This window comes from Bos indicus, chromosome 16 (genome assembly GCF_029378745.1).
Source record: "Bos indicus isolate NIAB-ARS_2022 breed Sahiwal x Tharparkar chromosome 16, NIAB-ARS_B.indTharparkar_mat_pri_1.0, whole genome shotgun sequence".
Lineage (NCBI taxonomy): Eukaryota > Metazoa > Chordata > Mammalia > Artiodactyla > Bovidae > Bos > Bos indicus.
The window spans coordinates 74,888,313-74,899,137 of NC_091775.1; the positions used below are offsets into that span (position 1 = coordinate 74,888,313).

General features: G+C 45.6%; 1 long non-coding RNA gene across 1 annotated transcript; it reads right to left on the minus strand.

The window, feature by feature from the left end:
* Window positions 1–1,454: 1,454 nt before the first annotated feature.
* On the minus strand, window positions 1,455–6,666 carry LOC139176269 (uncharacterized). Its single transcript, XR_011560683.1, has 3 exons — window positions 6,594–6,666; window positions 4,153–4,344; window positions 1,455–2,098 (listed from the first exon to the last, which is right to left on the minus strand). It is a non-coding gene; the product is annotated as an uncharacterized lncRNA (long non-coding RNA).
* Window positions 6,667–10,825: the final 4,159 nt, after the last annotated feature.

Here is a 10,825-nt window from a genome sequence, read left to right on the forward strand (position 1 = left end):
TTTCTCCTGGATTATGCTGGCAGGCAAAAGAAAGAAACACCAATTAAGCCCCAAGAGCCATTTTGCAAATGCTCTTTCCCTTAAACCAGAGAACGTCTAACTGCGAACCCAAATGGAAGAGATACAGAATGGTGGTGAGGTGTGTTATGCCTGCCGACTCTCTGAGGGATCTAATCCTTTAGAGTGGGCATTAGGTAATGCTTTCAATGCAGTATTAAGAGCCAGAAAAAGAGAAAGAAGACACTTCATACGCTTTGGATAATAACATGTTGGTGCTTTAGTAATATTCATCTTAAGGGGTATTTGTTATTCATTATGTATAGTGCATTTCAAAGTTCTGCTTTCCATTAACTCTTTCTCTGAGCAGACTGCAGATAGTTTTAAAAGCTTTCTGTTAGAAGAGCCAGCCTCAGCCTAGATCCTGAATTTGCTTGGATGTTGGGGTACTTGGAGGCCCTATAGTAAGGCAGTGATGAGTAGTAACACGGGCTGCCTTCGGGAGGGGAAGTAAATGGCTTGGAGACAGGAGTGAAAAGTAGCTATTTCACTATTAATTTTGTGCTTTGTAGCATATGACTATATTACCAATTCTAAATATATATAATTTTAGAAGAAAAATTATGTGGCCACAGTAGAAAACAACACTGTGGTTCCTCAAAACACTAAACAGAGCGACCGTGTGATACAGCAAGAGAGAAAACCCCAAGCAGAGCGACCCTACGATACAGCAAAAGAGCTGAAAGCAGACACTTGAACAAAACTCTGTATACCCATGTTCACAACAGCATTATTCACAGTAGCCAGACAGTGGAGGCAACCTACGTGTCCATAAATGGATGAATGGGGAAATAAAATGTAATATACACATACAATGGGATCTTATCCAGCCTTGAAAAAGAAGGCAACTCTGACATGTTACAACATGAATGAACCTTGAGGACATTGTGCCGAGTGCAATCAGTCACCAGTTTCCTATTGCTATGAAATATAAGGTGATCACCATCTCTCTAGACTTCAGAGACCCTGTGTTTTTATACCTCATGGTTCCTTTTGTGATTCTTTAAATTGGGAATACTCAACAGACGATGCTTTCTGACACCAGTTTTCTGACACTGAGTGTCCTAAAATCCAAATCAGTTATGATGCTAAAGCACATGGAGTTAGTGTCAGAGCCCATGAACTAAAGGACGAGCTCCTTGACAAAACTCTCTTTATTTCAGCTGCCAATTTCAGTGGGACCACAGATTTACTACAAATTTAAAGCCTCCCTAAGGCTGCTGCTGCTGCTGCTGCTAAGTCGCTTCAGTTGTGTCTGACTCTGTGTGACCCCATAGACGGCAGCCCACCAGGCTCCCCTGTCCCTGGGATTCTCCAGGCAAGAGCACTGGAGTGGGTTGCCATTTCCTTCTCCAATGCATGAAAGTGAAAAGTGAAAGTGAAGTCACTCTGTCGTGTCCAACTCTTTGTGACCCCATGGACTGCAGCCTACCAGGCTCCTCCGTGCATGGGATTCTCCAGGCAAGAGTATTGGAGTGGGGTGCCATTGCCTTCTCCTCCCTAAGGCTAAAACTCCCTAAAACACTACCTGAGTTTCAGTATTTCTCTAGGATGACTCACAGAACTCAGAAAAGAACTGATTACGATTACCATGTTAACATAAAGGATGTAAATGAACAGCCAGACGAAGAGATACACAGAACTAGACCTAAGAGCATCTGTTCCTATGGAGACAGGGTGAATACCTTCCTCTTCACCATCCTAAATATATTCACCAAACAGAAAACTCCCCTGAGCTTTAGTGTCCAGAGTTTTTATTTGAGGTCTCATTAAGTAGGCATGATTGATGGAATAATTAATCACATGATTGAACTTAATCTCCAGTCTCTCCTCTCTCCCTGGAGTTGGGGGTGTGAGCCTGTAAGTTCCAATTCTCTAATCATGTGCTTGGTCTTCCTGGAGTGGCTAGCTTGTCTCTTGAAACTATTGAAGTGCTCATCCAGAAGTTACCTCTTTAGCAAAAATTCGGGTCAGAGAGACTCCTTATGAAACACAGAAACACTCCCACCAGTCTGGAAATTTGAAGTTCTGTGCCAGGTAACTGGGGACAAAGAACAGATATATTCTTTATTATATCACACGTAGCAATAACTCAATTTTGATTCCTCCAGTTAAGGCTTCCATAATGGTCATATAGTTGGCTATATTCTATCTAGGATAGAAGAGAAATCAGTTTTTCCAGCTCTCAGCAAAGAGACAATTGAGAAAGCATGCCCTCAGCAAAGCCATGCTTTGCAGTTGGTTTAAAAATCAATAAGCTAAAATGCAATGTATCCTTTGTCTCTGGCTAATGACCAGCCATGGGCTATGGATAAGCAGTTTCGAATTCAGCCCTTGGAACCTGAGCTCCTGCTGGTGAGCCCTTGGATCTCCTTTCCTCTGATACCTCTTTAAGCATCAAGCAACTGTTTAATGCAAGGTTCTCGTCTGTTCTTTTCTCTTTCTCTTGGTCAGTGGATTAGGCAAGATTGATTTTTCTGCATGGCTGGGGAAGGCCTAAGGTTAAAAGATAAAAAGGTAGATTCCTTTTAAATGTAATTTAGATTTTTTTTCTCCTGACGTTAGTTCTGATATCAACCACAGAATCCCTTCAATGTTCCAGAAACACCTGGGCCCCAACTATAGCTGCCGGGGCAGGGCAAACCCACCTTCCAACACAACGTGGCTGAGTGGTCCAGGCAGAATTGCCGCCAGGTGCCCCCTTCTCTCTCCCTCCTTCCCTCTTGCTACACCTATCTTTTCCCGTCTTTCTCCTTTTCTTTCTCTGATTCTGCTTGCAAAATGCAACTAGAAGTCTCACATGTTTATTCTACATATTGTTCTTTCCGGACAGTGTGTATTTATCTTTTGCAAACTAAGGAGCTCAAGGGAGAACAGTTTCTGAGTCAACCAAATGACAAAAGACCCAATCGATTCATCCAGAGAATCTGTCAATTCAGCAGCACATCATTGGCACAAAGTAGTGTTGTGGACAAAGCAGGCACCTGACGGACTCCATTTTTCACTTTTTGTCAGGCTTCTCTTTGGCAGCCAGTAGACCCTATCCAAAGACCATGGAAGATGTGACGAACAACTTCTCCACCCCAGGTGGGTAACTTTACACTTACCCCTGCAGTGTAGGCACAACATCCTCTCTGTGAAATATCACCAGGTGGTTTTATAAATGCCATCTTACAAGGGCTGGAGACTCCCTGGAGCCTGTGGCAGAGTGGAGGGGGCAATGGTGTGATGCGGGAGGTGGTATGGTGCTGACAGAGCAGGAGGGTTAGAGATGTGTGGGTGAAGGGAGATTGATATTCACTGAGCGAACGGGGATAAATCGGGGAGGAAAGCTGAGCACTGAAGAACTGATGCTTTCCAACTATGGTCCTGGAGAAGACTCCTGAGAGTCCCTTGGACTGCAAGGAGATCAAACCAGTTCATCCTGAAGGAAATCCACCCTGAATATTCACTGGAAGGACTGGTGCTGGAGTTGAAACTCCAAGACTTTGGCCACCTGATGCGAAGAGCTGACATTGGAAAAGCCCCTGATGCTGGGAAAGATTGAAGGCAGGAGGAGAAGGGGCCGATAGAGGATGAGATGGTTGGATGGCATCACTGACTCTATGCACATGAGTTTGAGCAAACTCCAGGAGATGGTGAAAGACAAAGAAGCCTGGTGTGTTACAGTCCATGGGGTCACAAAGAGTTGGACACGACTTAGAGGCTGAACAACAATGGTGACGGGGAAGAAAATCTCAGAAGAGAACCTGTAAACACAGTTGATTCAAGCTGAGCAATGCTTAAGAGGAGAGCTTGGTCAGACTCTCACACTGTTCTCAGTAGACCGATTTGAAGGGTCTTAAGAGCTTGTGTCCCAGGAAGGGGCAGCATGTCATCACGACATGCTTACGTGGGACGTGGGGATGAGAGACAAGGGTTCATGCCTTGCTCCACCATCCCTCTCCTTCCTTCCTTTTTCTCTCTCTTCCTTTTCTCTTTTTTCTTTCCATCCTTCCTTACTTTTTTTCTCTCTCTTCTCTTTCCTTCCTTCACTTCTTTCTTCCTTTCTTTCACTATTGCTAAGATTGAAAGGGACACTTGAATACTACTTACAGCATCTTAGCCATGCTCAGTTGAATTCAAAGAGTTGGCTTCGGTCCAGCCAGCAAGTGAGAAAGCTTCTGAATGCTGGGATGAGGTTTCAAACAGCCAGCTGGATGTCACTTCCCACCCCAAAGCCTCCTCCACCACGGGGTCAACAGGCAAGGATGGTGAGTTTGGTCCCTTTACCACACCAAAGTGAAGCTACAATATAGAAACAAAATGGAAACCCTTATATCAGTAATTGGGAGACATAAACAGAAGCTCACAGATAGAATGGATGGAAGAGGAAACTGGAGGACTGAGGACGGAAAAATCTGGATTAGTCAGAGTTCTCTTGGTGGCAGGTATGAGAAGCCCACCTTGAGGAAGCTTCGGTGAAAAAGAAGTTTATTGGTCAATCCAGTTAAACTGCCTGAGGGCACACTGACTTCAGGCCGGCTGGACGAGATTCTCCAGTGACACCAGTGCTCCCCCTCTTTCCCTCTCCTGCCCTTCTCTGGTCTGGCCTCATTCTTGGGCATATTCTTTTCTTGTAGTGGCAGGAGTACCCCAGCATTTCCAGACTCAAGCTCCATCTCATTAGTACCAGGAAACACATTCCCCGTGGGCTCCCGTTGGATGGGTTGGACCCGTCTTTCCCCCCAAGACTAATGCCTGGGGCCAGGGAGACAGGATGCTCTCACTGGGCGTGCCTTCACCAGGGGCTCACCTCCAGAGCCAGGAGGGAGGTTAACCCCACTCAAAGCACATGGTCTGAGAGTGGGCAAGGAATGGGCCTGCTTGAAAAAACAGGGATCTTCTTTGCATAATAGAAAAATACAGGCAGGCCAAAACCATCAGATGTCCTCCCCAGATGCCAAAAAGAAGCCAAATTCATAAAACACTGAGTCAAGGGCAGTCATGTACCACGTTCTGGAATCCACCAGGAATAGGCTAAATTTACACGAGGCCTCGGGGTTCCCCAGTGGCTCAGAGGTAAAGAACCCACCTGCCAACGCAGAAGACAGCAAGAAGACTCAGGTTCCATCCCTGGGTCGGGAAGACCCACTGGAGGAGGGAATGGCAGCCCACTCTAGTATTCTTGCCAGGAGAATCCCCATGGACAGGGGAGCCTGGTGGGCTACAGTCCATAGGGTCTCAAAGAGTCAGACATGACTGAAGCGACTTAGCAGGCAGGCAGGCATGTGAGGCCTCAAGGCTTATATGACAGTTGCCCAGACCACATTTGGTATAAGCTTCTCTTCTCTGATAACTGGTTCAGGGCCTCCCTGGCCTGCTTCTTGCTGCTCTTGAAAGAAACTTGCCCTTTCCAGGTGAAGCCCAGACACCCCATTCCAGAAGGGAATTCCTTTCTAGAGTTCCAGAGTAGCCTCTGTCCTTTTTTTTTCTTTTTTTTAAATCCTCACAAGCTCTGGTCTTACAGACTCACCCACTCCAGCCTTCTTCCCACTTGCCTACAGCATCTTTCTCTATTGATGTTACGTAGTAATCAGAAAGGATCGTTTTGATAGCCATTCTGGGGAACATAGCCATTGGAACAGACGCCACTCTCACAGACACGTGGGAGACGGCCGGGGACAGAATGGGAGTCTAACAGTGTGGCCCAACAAACCAGAAAAAAAAAAAAAGGTGGAAAAGAGGAAAGGATGGGTAGCTGCATAACAGGTTACATTTACCAAACTTTTACAAGGAAAGGGGAAAAGAGCTGTCGTTACTGGAAAAGCGATCTTTATTTAAACAGCTCACAGAATCAGTGGTCTCACCCAAATGCCAAGCTCTAACAAAGGAAACACACCAGTATGAGCACAGAAAAGAGAGAATAGAGCTGCCGGATCCCGGGCTGAAAGGGCTAATTATTAAAGCTCTGTCTAGGTCCTGTTGATATCAATCCTGGCAGGGCATGGTGGCTGCTGCCAGTGGAGAGGAAAAAATTACCCAGGCTGACGCCTCCAAATAATTGATAATTTGCCTAAATGAACAAATCAAGTAAGATTTAATTGTTGGCAGGGATTGCCACCCAGGAACAGCAAAGTATATAATTGCTTAAGCCTTACACATGGCTTTCCGCGCGGCCCCCCCCGCCCCCCGCCCTCCCCCTTCCTTCTTTCTAAACCAAGCGTAATTGTTTAATGACATTGATGGGGGAATAGACTCGTGACATTATAAATGACACTTACGACAGAACTGTCACTTGGTGACAGCTCGCTGACAGCCCAGTGAGAAATTAATCATTTTCGATGCTTTATGATTTGCTCATTTAATGCCACAAATAAGCTCTTGCTGTAAAACCACATATAATCTCATCCCCTAAGGGAGAGTTTGGTTGTTTTCCCACCTCCTCGAGCAGGGTTGGTGGGGGCCCAGGATGAATGGTCGGGAATATTGGGTGGTGGTGCCCTGGCACCTCCCATTCTAGGGAGAGGCTAGAAATTCCCCGGAGAAATTTTTACCTGAGCAGGGTCCGAATTCAGTTTTCTCACTTGCCACTTGTTTAAGGAAGCTTTCAAGGGGAAAGAGCTAACCGGTTGGGACTGATGCTAATAAAGACAGAAAGCTGAGAAAGGGAGAGGCTATTTTTAGCCAGGTAATGGGGAGTAAATGGGGCCACCCTGTGATATGCTAAGATCCGCCTGTACTCATTTCAGCCTGGAACTCCCACACTCTCTGCTGGGCAGACATCTGTTAATTGCTTCCTGTTGGACTTCACTTTCACATTTGGAGAAATGGAAGGAGCCCGCCTAACTATTTTTCGGAAAGGATGTCTCTGTGGAGTTTGGAAGACAGGGAGGAGAGGAGGCGAGGTGGATTTGAAGCTCGCTCTCTGCCTGGGTTTGCTAAAACCTTCCACACACTGTGCCAAAGGCACTTTGGCCTGAATTTCATTGAAAACCCTGGTGTGGGGCTCCAGGCAATCAGAGTCACTCACAGCGCTGCACTGGCCTGTACTCCATCCAGTCTGAACACAGGCTTATCTCTCTACCCACCTTTCCCTACATTTTACTCATCTTGTAAACAGATTCTTGAAAACTTTAATAAAATAAATTTTCCAATTAAGGACCAAAAAAAAAAAATCATCTGGTGCACAGGAGTCAGTGCCTTCCTGAGGGGACAGTTCGGAGCAGCAGGATCCTGGAAACCAAACTTCAGGGGATGGAGGTGGTAGCTGTAGCGTACACTATCTTTTCCTGCCTCCTTTGCCTCCTTTTTTAGGAACCTGTTTCCCTGGTCTCTTTTCCAGTAGCGGTTGAGTCAGGTTGGCCCGTATGGTGTAGTGTGATTGGTGGCCACTTGGTGGCGACAAAGACCTCCTGGCTTGATTATTGGATGTAGGCAGTGATACTGGTGAAAAGGGCCTGTTTTGAAACTGTCTCAAAAACAACCTTGGATGCTGACCACAGAACAGACATCATCAGAAGTGCTGTTTGTACCTTAACATGTTCATCTTTGCAACACTCCCATGAATCTCTCAGAGGGTGAGGAACTCATTTGCCCAAGGTCACCTACTATAGTTGCAGAGCTTTAATTTGACCCCAACTCTGATAGAGCTTCCCTGGTAGCTCAGATGGTAAAGAATCCACCCACAGTGCAGGAAACCTGGGCTCAATTCCTAGGTCGGGGAGATCCCCTAGAGAAGGGAATGGCAACCCTCTCCAGGATTCTTGCCTGGAGAATCCCTTGGACAGAGGAGCCTGGTGGACTACAGCCCACAGGGTTGCAAGAATTGGACACAATTGAGTGACTAACACTTTCACTTTCTTCTGATTACCCAGGCTGTGTTCTCTGAAACTGAACTCTACTGTAGCCTTAGGGAAATACCCTACTGATCTGGGGAAGAAGTTGAATGGCTACAACTAATATCCTACCCTCACTGAGCTCTGAAGCTTTCTTCATTTCCATAAGATGAGAAGAAAAAAAAGGGGGGCCCAGAAAGAGCAAACTAATCAGGTGCACAGAATCCGAGAGCTGGAAAATTGTTGGCCATGTAGCCCAGCCTCCCATCCATCAGGACTGTCTGTGAAGGAGGATCACACACTCCGCTGGATCACTTCTGGGACCAGCTTGTCCAGGAAGGTGGCAAGTCACCTTCTCTGTCTTCCCATCATCACCTTTCTCTCCAGGAGGAAACATTCAGAGAGAGGGGATCAGGAAAAAACTTTGCACCTCTATCCATCAAAGAAATTCTATGAAACAATACGAGTGTGATGATTTCCATTATGTGTATCAGCTTGACTGGGCCACAGGGTGCCCAGACATTTGGTCAAACAGCACTCTGGGTGTGTCACCAGGATATTTCTGGAGTGAGATTTGAACTGAGAAAACCAGATTGCCCTTCCTATATAACAGTGAAGGTGGGGCTCATCCATTCTTTGAAGACCTGGTTGGAACAAAAAGGCTGATCTTTCTGTGAGCAAGGGGGGACGTCCCCTGTCTGCCTGCCTTTGAGCTGGGACATCGGGGTCTTATTGCTTTGGGACTCAAATTCAAACATAAGCTCCTCTGAGGTCTCAAGCCTGCTGGCTTTAGACTGGAAGCAGACTGTCAGCTCTCCTGGATCTTCAGCTTCTCAACGGTAGATTTTAGGACTTCTTAGCCTCCTTGTTGCGTCCTCCTGTGAGCCAATTCCTTGTAACATATAGATATAAATAGAAAGATTTATAACATGTATACAAATACATATCCATGCATATATGGGTGTTTCCACTTAGGTTTCCAACCATTACCTAAAACGACACTTTATTTTAAAATTTATTTTACAGAAGTATAGTTGATTTATTAATATAATATTGTTTTAGTTTCTGATGTACAGCAAAATGATTCAGTTATACACACACATATATATTCTTTTTCATATTCTTTTCTGTTACACTATTATAAGATATTGAGTATAATCCCCTGTGCTATACAGTAGGTCCTTGTTGTTTATATATTTTATATATTGTAATTTGTATCTGCTAATCCCAGATTCTTCATTTATCCCTCCCCTGGCCCCCCTCCCCTTTGGTAACTGTAAGTTTGTTTTCTGTGTCTCTGAATCTGTTTCTATTTTCTAAATAAGTTCATTTGTATCATATTTTAGATCCCACATATAAGTGATAATCATATGGTGTTTGTCACTTACTTCACTCAGTATGATCACCTCTAGGCCCATCCATGTTGCTGCAAATGGCATTCTTTCATAAATTCTACATTTTAAATTTGAAACGTTTTCTTTTAATATCTATTTACATTTATATCTGCACATCTGTTGGTTCTGTCTCTCTGGAGCACCCTGACTAACCCAGCGGATCAACTAAATGGAAGAATCTAAATTAAAAAAACAACATGTCCCAAGTCCGGCCAACACAGTGCACTGGTTAAGCTTGGGGAGGCCTGGTGTCAGATGACCTGGGCTTTAGTACTAGCCTTAGTGAGTATGATTTTCTAGTTTCCTTCTGAGGGGTGTCAGCCAATGCCATGAGCATTGTGCATCTTTGTCCTAGGAAGCCTCAGTGTCCTCATCTTTATAATGGGCACAATTATAAAAGAGATGATGCAGATTCAGTTCTTAGCACTGAATCTATGAGTGTGCATTATGTTAGACCTTAATGGCTTCTCTTCAGTAAGTTACCAAGGAATTTTGGTAAAATACCTATTCTTTTTTCAAAGGAAAAAAAAAAAAACCTTGAGAGAGGAAAATGGATACTTCTCCTCCTTTTCCTTCTTGGAAGAGGTGTTGTGAGGTCAGAATGAACACAAGAGCAGGTCTTGGGGTAGAGATGTCCCTCCATGCGTGGGCAGGGTACTCTTTCTGAGCTCGTCAACAAGGCCCCGTCAATGGGAGCACAGGACACCGGACCAGCATGGAGATTCAGCCCATCAGTCAATGTTTCTGCAGGAGACAACGGGGCCCTCCCTGGAGAGTCTCGGCCTTGGGGACAGCAGTTACTTCTGCAGGGAAGCTCAGTTTATTCAAACCAGAAGGCAGAGAGGAATGCGGATTGCCAGGGAGAGACCTTCTTAGGGTGGACTCTTAGACCACGTTCCTTTCTTGACTGACAGGCCACTTCTGTCCTTCCTTAGTTTAAAAAATAATTTCTAGTTTTTTCCCCAACAAAGAAGTTTCTGCCATTCTTAATCAGCAACAGAAGTTTCCAAGATTATAAAAAGAGAATAGAACATGAGTGGTTGGGGCTGGTCCTAAGACAGTGGTCTCTTGGTGTGGATAAGATATTCGCTTGGAGATGCCTGCACTGGCTGGTCACTCTAGTGGTAAAGGACCCGCCTGCTAATGCAGGAGACATAAGAGAACTGTGTTCAATCCCTGGGTTGGGAAGATCCCCTGGAAGAGGGCATGGCAACCCACTCCAGTATTCTTGCCTGGAGAATTCCACGGACAGAGGAGCCTGGCAGGCGAGGGGTCGCAAAGAGTCAGGCATGACTGAAGTCACGCGCCTGGTGAACAGGATCTGTGGAGAAGAGCCGGTAGGGACAGTGAACTTCTGAATGAGTGAGCGCTCCTCTTCCCCTCCTCGCGTTAGTACCTCCTCCCCCAGGTTCTCGACTCTGTGTTTTCCCTCCTCACGTTGTTTCACTCACGGCCCTGCGGAGTTTGTCCATATTCATGGCCTTGGCTGATGCTCTCAGAAGGAAACTAGGATATCACACTCGATGAGCATGCAACTCATCGAGAGGGCCTTTCCTC